Here is a 24,638-nt window from a genome sequence, read left to right as displayed (position 1 = left end):
TTTATTTGATGTGTCTGTCTGGTTTGGGTATCAGGGTGATACTAGCTTTGTAGAATGAGTTTGGAAGGGTTCCCTCCTTTTCTATTTCATGGAATAACTTGAGGAGTATTGTTATTAATTTTTCTTTGTAGATCCTGTAGAACTCAGCTGTGAATCTGCTGGTCCCAGGCAAAAAAAAAAAATTAATACCAAAAAAACAAAGAACCCAGTCAACAAATGGGCTAAGGAGGGGAACAGACATTTCTCAGAAGAAGAAATACAATTGATCAATAAATATATGAAAAAATGTTCGACATCTCTAGTAATTAGAGAAATGTAAATCAAAACTACTCTAAGATTTCATCTCCAGTCAGAATGGCAATTATCAAGAATACAAGTAACAAGGGAGCTGGGGTTGTGGCTTATTGGTAGGGCACTCACTTAGTACTTGTGAGGCCCTGGGTTTGATCCTCAGCACCATATAAAAATAAAAAAAAATAAAATAAAAGGTATTGTGTCCAACTACAACTAAAAAATAAATTTAAAAAAAAAGAATACAAGCAGCAATAAGTGTTGGTGAGGATGTGGAGGGAAAGCTACACTCATACATTGCTGGTGGTACTGCAAATTGGTGCAACCAATCTGGAAAGCAGTGTGGAGATTCCTTGGAAAATTTGGAATGGGACCACCATCTGACCCAGCTATCTCACTCCTTGGTCTATATCTTAAAGACTTAAAAATAGCATACTACAGTAAGTAGCCACATCAATGTTTATAGCAGCACAATTCACAATAGCTAAACTGTGGAACCAACTTAGATGCCCTTTGATAGATGAATGGATAAAGAAACTGTGGTATATATACACAGTGGAATATTACTTAGCATTAAAAGAGAATAAAATTATGGCATTTGCAGGTAAATGGATGGAGTTGGAGAATATCATGCTAAGTGAAAGTAAGCCAATCCCTAAAAACCAAAGGCTGAATGTTCTCTCTGATAAGTGGATGCTGACCCATAATGGGAGTGGTGGTAATGGAAGAACTTTGACTGGGCAAACGGGAGGGAGGGAAGGGGAGGGGGCATGGGGCCAGGAAAGATGGTGGAATGAGATGAACATCATTACCTCAGGTACATGTATGACTGCACATGTGGTGTGACTCTACATTGTGTACTACCAGAGAAATGAAAAGTTGTGCTCCATTTGTGTACAATGAATGGAAATGTGTTCTGCTATTAGTTATACATATATAACTAATAAAAAATGAAATTCAAAACAAAGCAAATCAATGGGTTGATCTGAACTGATTTCTCTCCTTATTTTCTTCACATAGATCTCTCACTCTAAAAGTAGTTTTTATATTGATGCATATCTTTTGAGCAAGGATAAACTGCACTCTCCATTTTTGATAGTGTTTGTTTTCACATTTTACCTAGGTAGCTCATAAGAGAAATGCAATTTTAGTACAAAGACTTTTGGGTACAGATGTATCTGGAATTATATTCAATGTTCAAGATAATGTGTTCTATTTAGTAAGATCTGAAAAATCACAAGAAAAGAGATAAGAAAAATCTCTGAGATCAAATTGGTGATAAATGTCATTTTGCTATCTCAGTTAATAACACACTCTGTGCTTGTTGCAGGATGTATGCTAAAATGGCAAGGAGGTGAGTGATAAAGATCAGAAATTGATGAAGTTGGTGACAGGTTATTTTTTACAAAACACACAGGTCCACGTGTGCATGCCAGGGTGAGGGGTAGAAGAGTGAAAGAAGAGAGACCCTTTGGAAGTATTATTGAGACATTTTATGGCCTGTTTTTTTTAATACTTGGTTTATTTTTATTCTTTGTTTTTAAATTAATTTCTTTATTTATATATGACAGCAGAATGCATTATAATTCTTATTACACATATAGAGCATAACTTTTCATGTCTCTGGTTGTATACAAAGTATATTCACACCAAATCATGTCTTTATACATGTTCTTTGGATAATAATGATCATCACGTTTCACCATCATTTCTAACCCCATGCCCTCTCCCTTCCTCTCCAACCCCTCTGCCCTATCTAGAGTTCGTCTATATCTTCCACACTCCCCCTCCTTATCCCACTATGAATCAGCCTCCTTATATCAGAGAAAACATTCTGTTCTTAACACACAAAGGTAAAATTAAGTCAAAAAATTTCCCAAGAGTATGAAACCTGGGAGGATCTCTTTTTATTTTTATTTTTACTCTAAAGAACCACAGTTATTAAAGACAGTGGATTTCATGGCAGTGAAGACACAGACGCAGATTCCTAAATTCTGGAGTCTCTCATTAACTGATCACTTTCTTGGACTGGGGGTCCTATCTGGAGATCCATCTCTTCCTAGTGATGAACAGGAAGAATAGTCTTGTCTTTTATGTGAGATCCACTCCTGGAGAGTGGTGAAATTTTGTCCTTGTGTGTCCCCAATGAAAAAACATGTCAGAACATAGCACAGTAACCTCCACAGGAGGAATATGTACTAATAGCCATGGGTATAGTGATACTCCACTGTCTTGATGTTATTTTATCCATCCATAGTGTTGTTGCCAACATAGATTGTGCCTGTTTGAGTTTTTTCCTCCATGAATCTTAGGGTACAAGGCCTGCTAACTGCCTTAAGAGGTAGAGCAATATATTGAGATTTGGATGAGAAAGCTCATGGACCAGAGATACTGATGACGAACAGGACTCAATGGACCAGGGGTTAGTGCCTGTATTACCTGCATTCTGTATTACCATCTCCTAACCATGGCTGTCAGCAATTTCCAGAAGCTACAATACAGCAAACTTTTATTTGCCAAGAACCAACCCAAACTCTTTTCTCACTCCAGCCCTCTCCACTAGTAAAACAGCTCACTTTCAAGTCTAATTTTTTTACGATTCCATAAGAAAGCGCAAGATGTGGATCCTCCATTCAATTGTTTAATACAATTAGTTAAAATAAGAAAATAAATATTTCTTCTTTTTAGACAATACATATTAACACATAATTTTCTCCTTAAACATTTATTCCTCTTCCTATAACTTATGGCTTTCTGATAATAATTTAAACATATTCTGTTTTAAAATATTTGAAAGCACTCCCAAAGTATGAATTGATTCAGAAACAGATATGTTGTCCAATTTTCTTATCAACAGGGTAAAAGTATTTTGCTGTTTAACCAGTTCTTCAGGTTTGAATGGCTTTTTCTAATATAATTTTCCCCAGGATTTCTGATAAGGCATGAGAGTGTAAGAAAGCTATGAGGTATAGAACAAGTATAGCCCTGAGAAATAGTGATATATAACTGGTAATATGATAAATTGTGTTTCATGGGGGTTTTATGACATGTTTCTGTAACCATGATGTTTATCTGTATTGTCTTCTTACATGGGTTCTGGAAAGGTTAGGGACTGTGATTTATTACACATTAAGGAAAGTAGCCCATTAAGGGTGTAAAAAGAATGTCCAACCTAGTAATGAAAAGGATCACATTATTTATAAAAGCTATATATTAGATTTCCCAAAGAGTATTTTTGACAACAAATCCCACTCCAGTTTGGGCCCACAGCCCTGAAGATGGATAAAAGAAACTCAGTCTTGGCATAAGTTGTGATGAACTGTAAATATTGGACAAAGGTAAAATTTCCAAGTAGTAACTTTTCAACAATATACAAAATGTAGGAAAAGTTTCACTAACTTCCCAGAGGACAAATGTAAGGATTTTTGGGAAAAATTATATACTCTTTTAAATGAGAAATTTCTAATTGAAGTAGTATATATATCACCCAGATTTACAAAGGCAGAAAAATTTTGATTCACAGATTTCCTTATATTTGTAATCAAATAATGCCCTCCTTATTATATAATGATAGCCACAACATGTTGGTACTCCAAAGACTAACACAAAAAAATTAAAGAAGTCACAATAATTTTTAATTTTTTTTTTAAAAATTGCAAAATCTAATAAAATCTGAATCAGTGCCACACAAAAAGTGAGAATAAATCCCAGTTTCTGTTTGTTTATATTGTGATCACAATCCACACTTCAGGGATATCTGAGAGCAAGAACAAAAAGATGGTGAAAGAATCTTGAGGATGCAGGTGTTTTCCTTTACACATGATTTCCAAGCCAGGTACTATGGTTTGGATGTGATTGGCATGTCTACCAAGGGGTCCTGTTGATTAAAGACTTGGTTCTCAGAATGGTGCTGCTGGCATACAGTGGGACATTTCAGAGGGAGAACCAAGTAGGAAATCCTTAGTCACAGGAGGTAAAAGGGAGTTTGTATTAGTTTACACACAACCCCTGGTAGCTCAGGTGCAACCCCTTGAGCTCTTACAAGAGGATTGTTTTTAACAGTAGCAAGCCTGGTCCCACCTGTCCTTCTTTCTGTTCCTGTTTGAGATACAACCATTTGCTCCTACATACTCCCACCATGATGTGCCACCACCTTCTACCCCCAACCTGAGGCCAATCCAGAGGGGCCTGCCAATCTTGGACTTTGAACCACCAAAACTGTGAGCTCAATAAATCTTTTCTCTTTAAAAGTTAGTTGCCTCCGGTATTTTAATATAGTAATACAAAGCTAATTAATGCATTGGCTTACAATAAAATTGATTAGAGGACTATATGGGTCACTAATAGCAAGCCAGGCCTCTCAGTGTTATCTTTAGAGAAATATGCCCACCAGCACCCTATAGGACAAGAAACTACAAGGAAATTTAAGGCTAAAAAAATTAAAAGGATGCTCAGGAACTAGTCCTAGGAAACACTAAATTTATTTCTAAAAATATTAATTTTAAAAAATAGAATTCAAATTCTGCTTGGAAAACACACCTTGAAGTAACAGGACATTTTTTTAAAAAAAAATCCATTAAGACTCCATGTTTGGGCAAGGCATGATGACTCATGTCTGTAATCCCAGTGGCTCAGGAGGCTGAAGCAGGAAGATCGTAAGTTCATAGCCAGCCTCAGCAAAAGCAAGGTGCTAAGCAACTCAGTGAGACCTTGTCCCTAAATAAAATACTAAATAAAGCTGGGGATGTGGTTCAGTGGTTAAGTGCCCCTGGGTTCAATCCCCAGTACCACCCCTAAAAGACTCCATGTTTGCATAAATACATCAAAATACACTCTACTGTAATGTATAACTAAAAAAATAAATAATTAAATAAAAATTTAAAAAACAAATAAAATTTTAAAAACACAATGAAGGTTCCAGAGAACACCACCTGCAATCCCCAGTTTTAATGCCTATACTTGCTAAACCTGAGCAGCTCCTCACTTGAGAGCCCACTCTACATGAAGCTGTTCACATTTCTGTAACGACATTAGCTCCCATGTCTAAGCACACAGCCACTAAAATGAATGAGAAACATATTGCATGCAAAGGTGGGAGGTCTGTATTTTTAAATTTTGAGATTTAAAAAATTGACCTGTGACACACAACACACACATATACACACACACACATAGAACCATGGAGATCAAAAACTCAAGGAAATTTTGAAAAACTAATGTGTTGATTGTTTTACTGTCCCTTGTAATTAGTTTATTTTAAATTAATTCCTACCAAAATGCACAAAGAACATATAAATTCCATAGATGAGACCCGAGTTTATAAGTCACAATGGGCCCTAACATGAGAAAGAGATCAGAAAGGAAATGCTTGTATTTATTATTCAGAACGCTGACAAAACACTGTGCCCACTTTGAGATCTCATAAATGAGATGTATCTTAGGACACTGTATAGACAATTATTTGGGGAAGAAAAAATTCCAGGGGCCAGGCACTGTGGCACATGCTTATAATCCCAGCTGCTCAGGAGACTGAGGCAGGAGGATCACAAGTTGGAGGCCAGCCTGGGCAACTTAGTGAGACACTATCTCAAAATCAAAACTTTAAAGCAAGATTGGGAATGAGCACGAGAGAGCTCATGGGTTCAATCCCCAGTACCACAAATAATAATAATAGTTACTATAATTATAATCACCAAGGAAAAATATCCCAGGAAACAAAACCTAACTTACAGCTATCATCTGTGAGAGAATCCTGAAGAAGAGTGATGAATATAAATTATTTTCAGTGTTCATCTCTGTTCACTGGGATATGAGACGATAATTAGCCAAAGCAATTGAAATAGTAATGGAAAGAACAAATAACCTTCAGAAAGAGCATATTGGTTTTAATACTTGTAAAACTTTGGGCCTTTAGTCAAGGACCTGTATTTTTTGGATGCTATTTAAGGAATATCTATTCAGCTGATTTTATGAATGGTTTTATGAATATATAAAAACTATATATTTCTAAAAGAGAATAAACAAGATAACCTCTTGAGTTATTTCCAACCCTGTATGTCAAGTAAGATTTAAATAGAGGTAAAATTTATAACTCACACTGTAGAAGACATAAACATATGCAAATATCCAGATGGCCCTGATAACTCTCATTAGTATATTAAAGATAAAACAAAATTATGCTTTAATACTGCTGATTTATTTTAATAGGAAAACTAATGGGAGATACATTTCTATAAGTGGTTAAACTGGCTTGCTTTACAGGCACAATTTAATACCTCTTCTAGGGGAAATCTAACCACAGTCCATCTCAACTGGTATAGATGTTAACATTATCATTTGAGTGGCTATGCTGCAAATGCACATTTGAAATCAAGAGTTTGCCAGAAGAGTTAGGGAGAGAGTTCAATTGGTTGAGTCCTTGCCTAGCATGTATAAAGCCCAGAGTTCAATCCCCAGCACCACCAAAAAAAAAAAAAAAAAAAGGAAAAAAATCAGTATGAAGAGTTTGCCAGAAGAATCAGTGAAGAACTAAACATGCTTTGAATCTGAAGATCAAAAATATGTTGGACTGTGACCTTGCTTCTTTTTCTGAAGACCTACATATTCAGGCCAAATCTTGTCACCATCATTCATTCACTAAGTATTTACTGACATTTACTGTGTACCTAACATTATTTGCAGTGCTAGAGATTCAATGGTGAACAAATCAGACAAAAGCCCTATTTCAGACTTGCACCTTCATTGAGAATTTACATATTTGTGAGGGAAGACAGCCAATACGTAAGTAAACTAACAACATTGTTTTAGGATTTCATATATTCAATGAAGAAAACAAAGGCTCTGATAAAGAGCAATTGGGTGGGATTGAGGGAGATAGATTTGGGGGACATCAGATCATCATCGTGAATGGTCTAGATCAGAAGTCAGGAAGGCTGGATTCTCACCCAACTTCTGCCATCAAACAGTTGATTGAATTTAGACAAAGGACATCTGAGCACATTAGTTAGACTAGACAATTACAAAAATATTTTTAGTCTATATCAGGCAGAATGCCCTCCTAAAGATGTCTGTGCCCTTACCCTTAAAACCTGTGAATATATTGTGTTATATGGCATAAGGAACTTTCCATATGTGATATTAAGATTAAGAACCTTGAGATGGGAAGGTTATCCTGGATTAGCTTGTAGGTCCTACCAAAATGCATGAGTCCTTAAAAGCAGAATATGTTCTCTTTTAATTATAGAAGAGAAAGGCTGAAGAGAAGTGAAGCAGAAAGATCCAACAGGAAAGAGAGATTCAATGTGTGAGAGGATTCACCCATCCCTTGTTGGAAGGGACCCGCATGGAAAGAATGAAAAGAAATGTGTGCTGCCTCAAAGAACAAAGACTTGCCCCTGGCTAACAATTAGCAAGGAAATGGGATCTTAGAACTCCAACCTCAAGGAACTGACTTTCACCCACAACCTGAATGAGCTTGGAAGCAAATTCATTCTCAGATTTTCCAGAAGGGGATGGAACCCTGCCAACACCTTGAGTTCAACTTTGTGAGGCTCTAAGCAGGGGATCCAACTGAGATGAGCTGTGAGAAACAAACTGATGTTGTTTTAAGCAACTAAACTTGTGGTAATTTCTTACAACAACAATAGAAAACTAATAAACAGCCACTGAACCAAAATATGGGCATTGTCTTCTGATCCTCCCTGTCTTCCATTCTGCACAATCTCTTACCCTCATCTCTAAATGATCAGTAATTCCTAGCTTTACCAGCAGAACAGGTATGGATTCCATCCTCTCATCTCCACAGCTCTGAACTTCATCTCTTACTGAATTATTTCCAAACTCTTTCCTCTACCCCTGACTTTTGACCATCAATCTGTCTTCCAAATGATAGCCAATAAGTTATGTTTTAAATGGAATCTATCATGACCTTCTTGATGTTTACTCGTTTCCCTGAACTAGGGTGGTGAGTCAGATCAGACATATTAAAGGAATGAGAAATTTAAGAAATAAAGACAAGACACAGAAATATGTGAAAGGTTGGGGGCACAGTGGAATGATCCAGCTCTGATGGAGACAGGATCTAACAACAAAATGGAGCCCGTGTGCTTTATTTAAATGGGTAGGAACACCAATGGGATTCAGAGTGAAGGACTTCCTGAGGAAAACAGGAAGAAGATGGCAAAGACAACTTGGTGGGGGCTTAGCAAGTTAAGCCCATCTCCTCTACTTCTAGCTGTTGCATTTGAACCTAGGGCTGTCCGAACCAATGGGTAGGGTGTCATCATAATCTGAACAGGCTGGAATCTGCCATCAAACAGTTGATTGAGATTAGACAAGGACGTCTGTGGACTGTGCAAGTTGGTTAGACTTGACAATGACAGAAACTTTTTCGTCTATGGTAGGCTCGCTGAGAGTTTTCAGAAAAGCAACCCCTCTGCCTTGAGATTGCTCAAACAGACTCATAATTCATTCATGGCCCCCAACAGGAATCATGACATCTTTTTGCATACAAGCTTTTAAGAGTTCAATTATCCAACATATTAAAGCACAGCTCCCCTTAATGCAAAAATGTTCATAGGGGGTCTCCCATCTATCCCTCCAGCCTTTTATTTCATTCTCTCTACCTTATTGTTTATGCTTTCATGATGGAGAAGTATAGCTTTCCTTCATTACCATTCTTAGGTCCAGAAATGCAGGGTATCTGTACAAAGAGTTGCTCTTTAAAGGGTACAGTTCTGGTGCTTTTTGGTCTTCTCACAGATGAGGAATCTATGCAGATAAGCAGAACTCACTCATATCCAGGTTTCCTTCTTATGGTTTATGCTATAAATGTGTGGCATCCCAACTTCCCTAGGACTAATGGCCCAAAATTATACACAGAATTTGTATGTATCTCTTCCCTGAGTTCTTTTTTTTTTCTCTGAAAGATATACCATACTTCTGCATAGGTCTGAGGTGGGATGGCTGAGAGGCAAATTTTTAACATCGGTTCCAAAGAAATGGAGGTAAGTTGTAAAGCCAGTGGTTAAAAAAAGAAAGGTAGTTGAGGTGCTATAACAAAATACCACAGACTGGGTGACTGAAACATTCTTTCTCACAGTTCTGGAGGCTGAGAAGTTCAAAACTAAGGCTTTAGAGATCTGTTGTCTCCTGAGGGCTCTTTTCCTGGTTTCCTCACATGGGTAGGGGGAAAAACTAAGATAAGGGGATTAACTCCAGCATGAGAGTTCCACCTTCATGACCTAGTTATTTCTCAGAGGTCCTCTCTCCTTCACATTAGGGATGAGAGTTTCATTGTATGGGTTTTGGAGAGACACAAACATGTAGCTGAGAGCAGTGGCCAGGAGCTAAAGGTTGGCTCTCTCCTTCCATTACTTTTCTAGCCTGGAATTCCAATAATTTTGATATTATGAAGGTATATTTATCAAGAGAAGAAGATAAAACTAGTTTTATATATCAGTTTGTTGACTTGATTATAACTTCTATTTAGATATAAGGTATGTACCCTCCATGTGCATTCTTGCCTTGATATTCACAAATGTGTGTGGGGGGGGGTTCCCCCACAAACCATATCTTTCTGTTGTTTTTTCCTGAGTTCCAGTTTCTTCCTCTGTCTGGAAGGACCCAGCACCTTCTTCACTGATTGACTCTCCCATGTGGTTCAGGACTCACTGTGTGGTTACTTCCTCCAGGAAGCCTCAATAACTATGTTTCAACAGGTGACAATGTAATATTATTGATTAATTCTCTCCTACACTGTACCATGAAGAACAGAGACTACATTCTAATCATTCTGTTGACTCACTACCATGGTGTCTGGCACATGGTATGGATTTAATTAAAGTTCATAGAACCCCAAACTGAAAGCAAATGGTAAATGCTTCATTCAGCATTTTTTAATAAACATTTACAGAATAATAGTGCAAATGGGGAAAAGAAGAAAATTATTGATGGGGAAGAGGAGATGCGGCAATATCTTCCTCCAGGTCAAATAGTAATAGTTGACATCTCTTGACTATTAACTATTTGCCAGAAACTGCAATAACAATTTTACATGGGTTTATAATTTAATTTTCCCGACTATAAGAGGTAAGAACTATAAGTATCGTCATTTTGTAAATGAAGGAATCCCAAACCAGTAGGTAACAAAAACTGCAAGGATTACCAAATGTTTGATCATCAAGGCTTCCTGGAGGAGGTGACCACACAGTGAGTCATGATCCACATTGGAGAGTTACTTCCTGACATCTCTGAAACATAAAAAGAAAACTAGACCCATCATCTATTTTTTTTAAAAAAAGAGAAGATACAAATGGTAACTCTCAAAGGCATGAATATTTATTAGCCAAAAGTGAATTTCATACACTCAGAAATAAATACAGGGACATCTGAGATGTGTAAATAATAATATTGAAAAGTGGGAAGGATAATTTGGATTACAATAAAAAATTATAACCTACTCTGCTGACTGTCAGCAGGGAATGTGTCCCAAAGGAAGCTGGGAGGTCTTCTCTGGAGGCCCTCACTGAAGTGGAGTTTCTGGAAACTTCCTAACACAGGATGTGAGGGGAATGTATGGGGGCTGAGTTGGTCTTCAAATTCAAAGTGTAATACCAACACAAGTTTTACATTAAAATATTTTAAGATATAAATTGTTCTTCACAACAGTTTTTCATTTAAAAGAAGAGACCATGTTTCCTAAAATGTTGTTTAAGGCCACTTTACATGCCAACTAATTAGACTAAATTATGATTTTTTTAAGTTGAATTCAGAAAAGCAACTATCTCGCCATTTGGGAAAACTACATTCATGCCAAATAAACAGTAATATGTGTAACAGGAAAAAAAAAATCTCTATTTTGCTCTAACTGAAATTAACATTTATCTTTATTCAACATTTGGCCAAATGGTTGGAAATTTGATCTTAGTTCATACAGTGTGGTCTCCTACCCCCATTTTCAATTACTCCTTTTATTCCTCGGGATTAGCTCTAAATTTGGGGAGGCCTTCAAAGTGTTGAGATCTGTGGAAGGGCTGGAGAGAGGGAGGACTCCACATTAGCCTACCCTTGTAGGTCATTGCTGCTTCCTCCCCATGTGCAACCTCAGGCCCCTTCTGCGTCCTCCACTCAATGTCATGGCATTCACTTTGGGTGCACAGGATCCTTTCAGAGGAATAGGAGAGAGAACTCGGTGATGCTGTCTGGGGCCCATCTGCCCAACATTACTTCTGCTCCCTGTCATCAAGTCTGGGAATGCTGGAAACTTGCTCTTACTCTGAGGATTAGGGTCCCAGATCCACTTTGCTTTTGAACTTTCTAAGCACATCCCTTAGGCCTGTGAGAAGCAGCAGGTGTGGGCCGCCTTCCCGGAAACCAACAATGTCTAAAACCTGCCTCTGCGTTTGAACTCCTTCCTCATCCCAGATCATCTTTATGGAGCCTGGGGCAGGAAGTCTTGCTCTGACATTATTATGCATTGTTCCCAATATTTCTTCTCATTCCAGGATCTAGACTTATGAAGTATCAAGCCAGGAATAAACTTTTTTGATTTTGTAATTTCTGTTCTCCCTTCATACCAATACAAGAAATTTCTAACTTCCTTGGCTTCAAGGAGCATCTATGAAGTAGAAGGTAAGGGATACAATAAAATTTACAAAACACCAGAACACTGCCATAGTTCAGAGAAAAGCATCAGAAGATGGAGTTTGACCCTGTGATGGTGGGCAGGTCATTTTCTTTCAGTGGCCTGGTTTCTTCAACAGTACAATGAGTAGTAAGAATGCACAACTTTCTATGTCCTCTTTGGCTATGGAAATGCTATTTTATCTGATTTTTAATTTTTCATCTAGGTCTGGTGCCTTTGAAACTCTGTGATCATATATTAATGGTAAGTAATGTGGGCCACCATGATTAACATCCCGACTCTGACCTGTTTTCATTACATAAGCATAACGTCCCTTGTCACTGGGTTCAGAATTATTTAATTGAGGGTAATTCCTTTTTCTTTTCTTTTTCTTTTTTTTTTGGTACTGGGGTTGAACTCAGGGACACTTGGCCATTGAGCCACATCCCAGCCCTATTTTGTATTTTATTTAGAGACAGGGTCTTACTGAGTTGCTTAGCACCTCGCTTTTGCTGAGGCTGGCTTTGAACTCTCAATCCTCCTGTCTCAGCCTCCTGAGCCACTGGGGTTATAGGGGTACACCACCATGCCTGGCTAATTGAGGCTTATTTCTAATTTTCATAGTTAATGAAAATCAAGTAATGGATTTGTCCAATGAAATTTTAAAGTATAGTTTACTAAAACTCATGACCTTAAATTTATACGGGCTTCTCATCACTCTCTTTTTTATATTTTCTAAATAGAAGTATTAGTTCTTATTTATTTCCTATAAACTTTTTAGTTTCCTTATAATTAGAACTAGAAAAATTTTTGACAAAGTCAATATGTCCCTAATTAAGAAATATTTTATAAAAGAATGAAAATTATATTCTCATAAAAATTTAAAAAATAAGTTGTTTCCACAAATTATGGACTCTTCAAAATAAAATTTCTGATTATAAAAAAAATTGTAGTAAAACTCGATCAAACAGAGTCATGTGTCCTTTTGATAATGTATCCCAAGATTCAGAGAGAAAAACACTCACCAAGTAATATAATAAAAAAAAGAATAATGGCAGACTTCCAGGCCACCAAGAGAAATAGAAATTAAGTTATATTATAAATATCATCCAATGCTCTAAATCAGTGTGGCAGTAAGTCTATTTATATTGCCTGCCAGCTCTCTTGTTATTACTTTTTTCTTACTAACATAATTGGCATGTTATATATAGCATGTATGTTATAAAACACGAAGGCCATATTTTTAGCTTTCAGACAGTATAAAAAGAAAATTCAAGTCAGACTCTACTTTCAGCTTGGATACCAGTTATTCCTGTGACCTTGAGGAATTTCTTTAACTCTATTTGTATTGAATTAGGAAGAGATTTCTAAAAATTCTCCCAGCCTTAGAAGCTTAACTCTAAGAGGGATAATAATATTTGTACTATCTTACAGAGTTGATATGAGCATCAAAGTTCCTTTACTCAATAGAATCTTTGATTTTGCACTTACATAATTATTTTGGCTAGTGCCAATTACTCCAATAAGTCATTAGCTCTAGGAGGCAGAGAGAATGTCTGTCTAATACACTGCTATATTTTATTGACCTAATAGAGCTCCTGGCACTACAGAACTCAGGGACTCTCAACCACTGAGCCACATCCCCAGCCCTATTTTGTATTTTATTTTGAGACAGGGTCTCACTGAGTTGCTTAAATGCCTTGCTTTTGCTGAAGCTAACTTTGAACTCTTGATCCTCCTGCCTCAGCCTCCCCAACCACTGGGATACAGGTATGTGCCACTGCACCTGGCCTCAACTCCTTTTCTAGAAGAGAAATAATACATATTAGAGCTGCTTCAAGTATGGAGCAAGACCAGCTACAGCAGCTGCAGCTGCAGTCTGGTTAGAAATGCAAATTTTCTTTCCTTACCCAAGACTTACTGACAGAAGCTCTCTTGGGGCTAGAAACCAGCAATCAGCATGTCAGCAAGCTCTATAGCTAATTCACATGTACACGAAAGTCTCAGAACCTCTACTTCAATACTCTTTGCATACCTTGTGCAGGTATTACATATACATATTCCTTCACTTTTCAGCTCACGATTAAGTTTTTTTACCTTTTTCTAAGAATACGATGGTAATTGCATCAACAACAATAGTAATAACTAATGCTTTTGAGTGCTTTACTGTGCTGTAGACTGAAACACGTAAGTCTAGTAGAAACTGTTGAAGTGACAAATATTATTCTGTTACATGTATTACAAATCTAAGATTTTATTAAATTTTTCCCTTGGTCAATAAGCTAACGCTTCAGATCTCATTAGCCTGGTACCAGAGCTGGGCTTTTAACTATCACAAAATATAGATTCCATGTCACGCTTGGGGGGTTGAAGGTAGACCCCCCCACCTTAAGTTTGGGTTCCAGTTTTATAATGAGGGAAATGCATAAACAAGTTAATAAAGCCAACAAGACTCCACATTCAAAGGAAGAGTGAAGCACCTTTCCAGGTCACAGGGTGCTTGATGTTGAAGTCAGATTTTTTTTGGTAAGAATCATCTTTGGAACTTTTCTCATGCAAGGATGAAATTGTTTAGTGTTGTCTACATAAACTTCAGTGAGTGCCAAAAACTGTGAGTATTTTCAGCTTGGCAGACTTAATACTAATCACTCATTTCTGGAAATACTTAGACAATGGTATCCATCGTTCCTTGAGATTTATTTTCTCTCGCATCAACCTCAAAAGAGAACTAGAAAATGGAAGAAAGGAGTAGGTGGAGATGGGTTGTTGGGGAGGAGGATTAATAAGAATGTGTAAAAGGAGAAGGATGGGAGTAGGGGACTGGTGTTTTTTCCTGTCTTTGGTCATCTGTGTAGGAAGTGTCACATACGAGGAATCAGGAGTGGGAAGCTGGGCTGAGACCCACTTAGAGTCTCATGGCAAAGAGTGAAGCAGAGGTAGGAGGGGTGCACTGGAACAGCAGTGAGGCCTGGGGAGAACTTTCTTTCTGTAACGGAAACTGGAAGTTGGAGGTGAAATGGTGCATGTGGTTGGCATGACTGATGTTAAAGAGGCAGGGAACGCAGCATATGGATGGATCACTGTCAGAGGCAACAGCTAAAAGAGTTCCCAAAGAAAAGCAGCGCTAACTGGGGCTAGCTGCCATGGGCCCTCTCTGAGAGCTCTCCTGGGGACTTGCCTTTTCAACACCAGCCAGGGTGGTCTCTTTGAGGGGCCCAGCCTTATGGCAAAGAGTAGAGAACCATTACTGACTGAGCGCCTCTCATGCAAAGCCTCTTGCTGCTCATTTTACAGATACTGCTCCAGCTAAAGTTCCCAGAATACCTAGGAGGTGGTATTATATCCCTCATTTGACACATAGGACAAGGAACTTCAAAAACATTAATTCACTTGCCCAAGATCACAAATGGGTAAGTCATACAGCTACTCAACTAACTAATTTTCTTTCTTTCTTTCTTTCTTTCTTTCTCTTTCTTTCTTTCTTTCTTTCTTTCTCTTTCTTTCTTTCTTTCTTTCTCTTTCTTTCCTTCTTTCTATCAGATGCTGCCTCTGAGAACGGTCAGAGGGATAGAGGAATATAGGGAATTTTAGGAAACAGGGCTCAATGAGACACTTGAGCAAGACTGGAATTCCTGGGTTATTTAAGTTACTGCTCTTTTAATTGATCTTTTTGGGAGCTCTATTAGGTCTACTGGTGGAAGTAGTCAAGAAAAATAGCCCAAGAATTTAAACAATTAGTCTTCATCACAATATGTAGTCAGACATCACTTAATGACAGGACCACATGCTACGTTGTTAGGTGATTTTCTCATTGCACAAACATCATGGAGAACTGAAGTATGAGAAAAATAATCAAAGTTATATAAAATAAAAGTGCTAATGACTACACTGTCCAATCATGCAGTTGTACTATTTTATTTTCAACCTTGGGAGATTTGACCAAGCTTTAGTAAGATTTATGAGAAGATTTAGGAGAAAATCCTACTGGGCCAAGATGACACAAAATAGATACAAATGTTCAGAATGTTTCAAGACTAGTAGTACCTTTGCTCCTCTTAGAAGTAGGAAGAGCAAAATATGTTTTTCACAAGAGGCATAAAGCACTTTGTTTCCATGAGAAGGGGGTGTCCTTTGGATACTGTTACTAAGCATTAAGACTAGGATGTCCTTCTATACCCAAATACCCAGTGGGCCCTAGCTGTCCTCTGATGCAGCTGTTCTGGTATTGATGGAGCAAAGGCAGACAGGGGAGTGAAAGGTATAGTTCTGCACCAGGCAGGCTGAGTCCTGGGCTCTGGGCTCCAATGCTGGCCTCTGATGATCTGGACAGAGCAATGCTGAGGGCTACTCTTCCCTAAACTAGGAAAGCATAAACATTTTTGCCAAGCAAAAGACGCCAAACATAAATGGTCACATCCTGTACCATTCCATTTAAATGACTGTCCAGAATAGGCAAGTTTATAGAGTCATAGACTTGTCATTGTCCAGAGTTAGGGGGAGGGAGAATTAAGAAGTGACTGCTAGTGGGAATGGGGCTTCTTTCTGGAGTGTTGAAATATTCTAGAATTAGTGCAATTTGGTGAAATATAAAAAGCCATTGACTCATACACTTTAAAATGGCAGATTTTATATTATGTGAATTATATCTCAATAATTCTTTTAAAAATAAAAACCTTTGGTTTAAAGCAGGCTATAAAAGTGATTTTGTTTTCTTCAATCTTCCACCCACCCCAAACTCAGCCAAAACTCACCGCTACTCTGGTAATAGAAGGAAAGGTCAGGATCGTGTCCTTCCACAAATATCAGGGGAAAATGAAATCAGAAAGAAAATAAACAACAAAAAGAAAGCAGAATAAAAAAAAAAAAAGAGTATGTTTGCCTCTGGGGTTTAAGACCACGTTGGCCTGGGCTAGCTACTCTCAGCTTGGCTGCCAAATGGGAGGAAGGAGGACATCAAAGCAGAGACCCAGAACTCAAGGGAGATCACAAGCACCTGCCACCCGTGAGCAGGCTGGGCCCTTACCTGGACGGAGGGCAGGTGAGCAGATGTGTCTGGAAATGCCTGTCTCATGGAAGATATGTTCTCTCCACTGCCTTACAGGACAGACAGCTCCAAATCCTAGCTCCCTCTCAGTGGAGAATGTAAGGAAATAAAGGTAAGCCATGACTTTATTTCATGAACATGAGCCAAAATGCATGTTCCCAACTGTAGGCCAGACAACTTAAGACTACTCATGGAGAAAAGAATGGTCCAAAAACTGGGAAAAAATAAAACCCATTTTCAGTATTTTCTGTTATTTGCTAATCCTCCTCTGTGTTCAGAACCACTAATAGAATTCAGGGTTTAAACCATGTATCAAAACAATATATATGACAGGTCTCCATTGCTACCCCGTTATTCTTTCACTAAAGACTTTGTAAGTTCTAGGGAAGGAGTATAATTGGAAGAAAAGGGAGACAAATTGGAGACCTGAGTATTACCCCTTTGCTTTTGAGTCAGATGGAAAATGATAGACTTCAAAAAGTATGTTTAGACAACCTGGAAAAGAGACCTGAGCTCCTCGTGTTTACTCCAGAAGATGCCTTAGAACTCCAGAAATGGCTTCCTCCCATTTCTTGGTAGTTAGGTTTTTAGCCTCAGGGTACCCCAAAACCCCCACCATGGCTTGGAAGAATTTGGTTTGTTCGAGGTACAGCACATCTGTGGCTCTAAAGACCAGTAGAAAACAGGACATTGTGGAGAGGGACCTGTGGAGAGGTCTGGTGGAGGACCAGAGGGGACTGCAGGTTTCTCAGGGAACACAGCCTTCAGTAGAGCCCAGTTCTCAGTGTCAGCAGTACCAATCCACCAATTTCTCCACCGGCTTCCTATTCCTCCACTTGTTCAGGTTCTCCTCCTACCTTCCTGATATCTTTGCAGATTTCTTTACTCCTCTTCTATTCTATCCAGAAAACCTGAGGGCTGAGTCTGATTCTCCCTTCCCCTTTCTATCTGCATATCTGCACATATTCCAGGTACTCATCCACTCCTATGGTTCAAATGCCACCCTCTCAGTCAAACAGTACAATCTGAAACAGTAGCTCTCACCTGGGATTTCCTGTCCATACCCCCCTTCATAGCACTTATTATAACCTAACAGAATGTACATATGTATTTACATAAATATAGATGTTTCTCTAAAACACAAACTTCGTTTTATTCATTCTATAGACCAGAGCCTCAAACAGTGCTTGTCACATAGTAAGTGATCAATAAACATTTCTTGCAAGAATGAATAAAAGAATGTCAGAAAGCTCAAAGTCCTCCTCCTCCAAATTGGATGGAACACTAGATAGATTATAATTCAGTATTTCTAGGAACGTGTATTAGAATTAAAGAAAATGAAGTTAGTTCTCTGGTGAATCTAAAGTTGTAACTTCATAATCCCAAACAAAATTAAGGTTTATTTGAGAAATATATAGTACTGAATAGTTCTCAACTTTTCAATTGATTAGTTGCAACATACCTAGTCTCAATAAACTTCCATCTGAAATGGTGGCATTTCTAAAATAAAATTGCATTGAGGAAAAGGTAGGAATCCCACAGAGAGTCTAAGAGTTCTCCGTGAAGATGTGTAGTAGAAAAAAAGCTCAGTGATTTTCACACAACTTGCTGTGTTCTTTGAGGGCACTGGTTTCATGTAATTAGGATACTGGATAAGAATTACATATTTAAAATGTGCAAGAAAAAACAATAAGTAAAGTAGTGCTGGTTTTAAGAAATAAAAATAGACAAATTAGGATGACCCTGAGCAAGAAATTTCACATAATAGAGAATTCCTTTATGTAATGACTTTAGGAGGGAAAAAGACATCAATTAAGGTAAATGAAAGAAAAGTATTGAATAGGGATGACATTTTAATATACAATATCTTATTTAATCTTAGCATGGTGGTCAAAGAATAAAGAAATTTACATATTCATTTAATAAATATTCATTCAGCACCTGCTCAGACTCAGCAGTGAGGCCAGGGTTGAGGAAATCAAAGTGGCCCCTAGGGGGTTCATGATCTCTTTGGAAAGGTAGGCAAGCCCACAGACAATGATGTACAACATCAAGCCACGGTGGCAGTTTCATATTATACATAGGCAGAAACATCCGCCTCAGCCTTGGGGGCAAAGACTCCCCAGAGGTTACAACACCTGAGGACAGGCAGGATTTGGCACAATAAAAGAGGGTGATTGAGGCTGTCTGGGGTAGAAGAAAGTAGTCACAATATTAGAACTGGTACAAAGCACTTAGCTATGAAAAAGGAAATTATTTGGGAGCAGAAATTTCAGTAGAGAAGTGGTCTTCCAGGTGGACTGACTCCCTGGCTGGATTCTTCCTGCTCACCCACACCCCCAGCTCCACTTTTCAAAGGCAACTGGGGGAGAAATGAAAAGGGCCCTTAGATCTCTGACACAAGGGTGGGGTAGGTGTGAAGGGTTTAAAAAGATACAAGGTACGTGGTAGAAAAAGCCATTGATTATAATCCACCTTGGAAGTCCAGGGGACTGGACTTAACATGTGACTTCCAGGGATCAAGATTTAGAGAAAGTCATGGGACCCAAATTGAAAGGGGATGTGGATACTTATTAAGGTTCAAGCAAGACAATGGCTTGGTTAACCAGATGAGGGTTTTTTTTTTTTTGTTTGTTTGTTTGTTTTTTTTTTGTGGAGGGTTGAAAGCTACAAGCATGTGGGAGTGTTAGATGTTTGCAGGAGTGTGGCCTCTGCCCTCCCAGAGGTGGCAGGGCAGGAGAGTGCGGAGTTGCACACTGGGTTCCTGACTCTGGGCTCCAGTGATCTGCTCCAAAGCCATTCAGAGAGCAGGATCTGGGGAAGGCTAGGAGAGGAGCTTTTTTCCTAGACAACCCCCCTCCAGACATCTTTAGCAAGTGATGCCATTATGCAGTAATGTTTAAATACCAATGGATGTGTATTTGAATGACAGTGACTTGCAAGGTCCAGAGTCAATGAAAACCTATGCTTGTCCCTCAAAACAAAGGATAATTATATTGTAAGTGGAAGAATGGGGGAGATATATAATTCCTGGGAGCACACTATACAAGGGAGAAAGAAAATTGGGAAAACAGACACAAACAAATTGAAACTTGGAGTGGAGGGAGGGAAGGGGTCTTGGAAGTTGCTATAGACAATAGAGCAAAGTCCAGCAAGCCTCTTCTGTTTCCAGGCATCCACCTGCTTTATGACCCTCTGGAGGGAGAGGCAGTTATCAGCAGGCATGTGGGCCTGCAGAAGAGGAAGGAGAATTAGGAGTGATGAACACAGATTGTTTTATGGTTTAATGAGCCTCTCTTTCAGCTTTAGGGAAACATTGACAACTGCGTGGCAGTAGTGCAAAAAAGATTTTTTAGTATGTCAGAGCTACCTATGTAAAAATATAGACTCCTTGGCTTCTCTACCTTTGCTCTCCTGGCAAAACCCTTCCTGACCCACAGAACCTGCAGTGACCAGAGACCTCATCTGGATGCTCCACAGCACCTGAGAATCCAAAGTGATCTCATTGTTTTCCTCTCTCCTTCAACATGGTTCTCTTCCCATGTTTCCTCTTAGAAAAGATCACCGTTTTCTATTTTTATGGGCTGGGAGCAGAGGAACAGTCCCTTCCCAAACTGTTGATTCTCTGCAGCCAGTCAACCCACACTTTCTTTTCCAAAAGCCATTTAATGTAAGGATATCATTTGGTACCCATTTTAAAGATGAGGAACTTGAAGCCTAGAAAAATTCAAGTGACATGTCTAAGTATGAGCTAGTTAGTGACCAATGAACTCCAAGACATGCAAAACAGCTTCCATCTGGCTCTGAGTAGAAGCAACAGTGTCCTTTAAAGAAGAAACTAGCCTCTGGACACCCCTCCTCACTTGTCCCCTACTGCTCTCACCCTCCTGCTCCTTGCTCTCATGTGTTCATTCTGCTTCCCAGGAATATACACCAAACCTCCAGGCTTGGTACCTGCAGCTCCTCTTCCTGGAAATGTCTCCCTGCTGTGTCCCCAAGACTGCTGGTTCCTGTGTTCTCTTTGTGGCGCTGCCCAAAAAGATGTGAGGATGCCCCCTCCCAGCATCCTCCCTAAGAAAGAACCTCCCACCTGCAGCTCCCTTCCCCCTTCTCAGCTGTATTGTTCTCTAGCACCTTCACCACCACCTGAAGCCTATCTATCCTGAGCACAGGACTCTGCTCACTCTGTATCTCTAATACCTAAAACATTTATTGCAATGAATGAACATTTAATAAATATTTGACTAATACATCTTCAACCTGGCAGATGCTTCTGGAATCCATTCTGTCTCCACCATTCCCATGGTTCTATGGTGGCTCAAGTCATCTCCACAGCTTACCACGAATATTTTTGCCACGATCTCAAATTCCTATCTGTTTACTTGAATCCAGTGTTTATTCTTATCTAACTTTTATGCTGATGCCAAAACCACTTTATTATATTATACTTACCTGTTGTGTCATTGGCCTCTTCAGAGTACTTCAAAAGCATCCCCTGCCTACAGTAAAATCTGCATTTCTTATAACAGGATTCATAGTGTTTTATCACTTTGCCTCTAATCACCTTTACAAAACATCCCCCCAGTAATATCCTGTGTTCCAGACACGCCAAGCAGCTCACCAGTCTCCGAAAATATCACAACCGTGATATTCTGATTTTTTTACATCCTCTATCTATTGAAATTCTTTACCAGTTCGAATGGCCCCACCAAAAGAATGGCTTGTAGGATTGTGTTTAAAGAAAGGGAGGAAAAGAAAAGAGTAAGCGACTGATCTTAAGGCAAATGAAAACTCACCCGTGTGTGTCGTGAGGACTGGAAAAAAATATGGAAAAAGGAGGTAGGATTAGTAGTGATTAGAAAAGGAGTGAAATGGAAAGAAAGCAATGCTTGCTGGCTCCAACTCTTGTTTTATTCGATTTGGGGAGAATGACTTATTTTTTTCCACCTGTTTCAAGAGGTTGGAGGTTTATAATAATGGCCACAGATTCTTGAGCAGAACATATTCTGGTTCAGTCTTGGCCTAAAATATCTTGTATGCATTAATTCATTCAATATTCACAACTTTGGAAGGAAGGGGAGAGAACTCATCTTTCAGGGCAGAAAAGTGACAGTGCATTGATTTGCTCAAGACCACAACAGGAAATAAGGAAATCAGCTTATGGATCTGGGAAAATCTGAGACATGGGTCGGAAGCTCTTTTTATCACACTGCCTGACTGTCATGTCAAGGCCATCACATCCATGGCTACACACAGCACACTTAAAAGTACAACGCCATACTATTCCAAAAGAGAGAGTCTTAGTGCAACACAGTTACCAATTCTACTATAATTTTCTCTTTTTAAGTGTTCCTTTTATTTATTGTTGTTTTAAAACCAAAGTTGGCTGGTTTTGTTCTCCTTTTTTTTAGTAGAAAGAAATAAGAATTTTTCACTGTTGCATTTATAAATACCTAAATTTCCAAACAACAATTCTGAAATATATACTTACTGGAATAATTTCCATTTAGGCGACAGAATACAGTGAAGACTTTGGAGTCAGGATGTCTAGGTTCAAATCCCAACTGTGCCATCTACTTTCGTTGAGATCCAGAGCGATTTTCTTTATTTCTTTTCAAGCTTTAGTTTCTTCATCTAAAAATTAGGTATCATAATAGCCTTTATCTCATTGGGTTGTGGAGAGGTTTCACTACCAGCACGTTGATGGAGTGTGTTAGTCAGCTTCTCAACACTATGATAAAAATACCTGATGAGAACAGCATAGAGAAGAAAAATTTTATCTTGGCACATGGCTTCGGAGGTTCAATTCATGGTCAGTTGATTCCATTGCTCTGGGTCAGAGATGAGGCAGAACCTTATGGCCAAAGGGAATGGCAGAAGAAAGCTCCTTAGGTCACAGCAACTCAGAGATAGAGAAAAAGTCAAGGAGACAGGGATAAAATATGCAATCCTCATGGCATGCTCCCAGGGACCCACTTTCTTCAGCCACGTTCCATCTGCCTATAGTTATCACCCAGTTGGTTCATTCAAATTATTAATCCACTGATTAGGTTATAGCTCTCATGATCTAATCACTTCACCTTCTGTATTATAACAGGAGCTTTTGAGGGATGCTTTGTATTCAACCATAACATGGAGTAAGGAAATTATCTGGAATCTTCTTTTCTGTTCTGAGATTCATATATTTGTGTTTGGTGAATTGATGATGTTCTCCAACGATATCTATAAGGGGAAAACTCACAATAAGGAATGAGTCACATGGATAAGCTTTAGTCATTGGATAGGTGACTTGAAGATGGATTAATTATAGTCTTGGCTTCATCTTCTGACTTGGTACCCTTTACAACTTCCAATTTAATTTATAGCCAATGGACCTGTGATTGGTTGGAGTGGAAGGTGAACTATATAGAAAATCTAGAAGACAGTATGCTTTCAAAACACTATGAGATATGGAGGCACAGGTGGTACTAGTATTCCACTAACCAAAAGTAATGTGAAGATGGATGTGTGGCTTTCTCCTAGCAGGGCTATGACACATTGGGTAACTTTAGTGCCTCAATGACTTCACTTCTTGGGTGGTAAAGAAGCTGGTATTCGTAAGGAAATTAAATGCTTGTGAAGAGAGCAGTGTCTGGCTAATCTGGCTAATCAATGAGGGGAGAGGAGGCTGGTGCAAAAGGGAAATATCCTTAAGTAGGAGGCATCTAAGAACAGTGAGATGCTCTTTGGAGACTCTCAGAGATGGACTCTCAGGACTTTGCAGGAAGTTGGAGATCTCATACAGTGGGAGTATGAGTGGTAAAATGTTATTGGATAACAGCCAAGGAAACTTGATCTAGCAAGCTCTGCAACCACCACCATGCAAAAGATCCTAAGCTAGCCCAGATGGTGGTGTCTTACAAATACAAAAAGCCACGAATTCTGCCCATTCATTTGTAATATGACTTTTCAGCTCCTCCCATCAAAGATGAAATTTATTTTCTTCATTTCTTGAGTCTTGATTCAGCCATGTTATCTGCTTTGGCCAGTGGCACATTAGCAAATGTGAGGAAGAAACTTGAGAAGTGCTTATAATAGGAGTAATCCCTCCTCTTGCTCTTGGGAACGTGCAACAGCCACCAGGTGAAAGACCAAGGCTAGTTCAGCTATGCCTTCCTTGCCCCTCCAATAACCAATAGAAGAGAAGTACAAGTGAGGACATTGGCTGCCAGGTGACTGCAAAACCTTATTGATTCCCGCCAATACTCAATGGAGGAGAGGTGAGTTGTCCTAGCTGAACTCGGCACACACATATTGCTGACTGCTATCACTTGGATCCTAATCTCTCCTAAAGGCCTGTGTTAAAGGCTTGGACCCCAGGTTGGTACTACTGGGAAGTAGTATAAACTTTAAGAGGTGAGCCTAGTGGGAGAGCTTAGGTTATTGGGTGAGTGTTCTTGAGAGTAATAATGGGACTTCAGTTTATTCCTCTTCCTCTTCTTTTCTTGACTGTGAGGTGAGATTATTACACAAATTGCTATGATGTGCCACCATGAACTTAAAGGAACAGAATCAACTGACTCTGAATAGACTGACACCTCTAAAACTGTGAGCCAAAATAAACAATTCCCTTTACAAGTTGGTTATCTCGAGTACTGTTATATAATGGAAAGCTGACCCATTGAAATGTGAGCTAAAAAA

This window comes from Marmota monax, unplaced genomic scaffold, assembly GCF_021218885.2.
Source record: "Marmota monax isolate L192 unplaced genomic scaffold, Marmota_monax_Labrador192_F-V1.1 WCK01_AAM20220418_F8-fsc00137, whole genome shotgun sequence".
Classification (NCBI taxonomy): Eukaryota; Metazoa; Chordata; class Mammalia; order Rodentia; family Sciuridae; genus Marmota; species Marmota monax.
Note: the sequence above shows the minus strand (reverse complement) of the source record.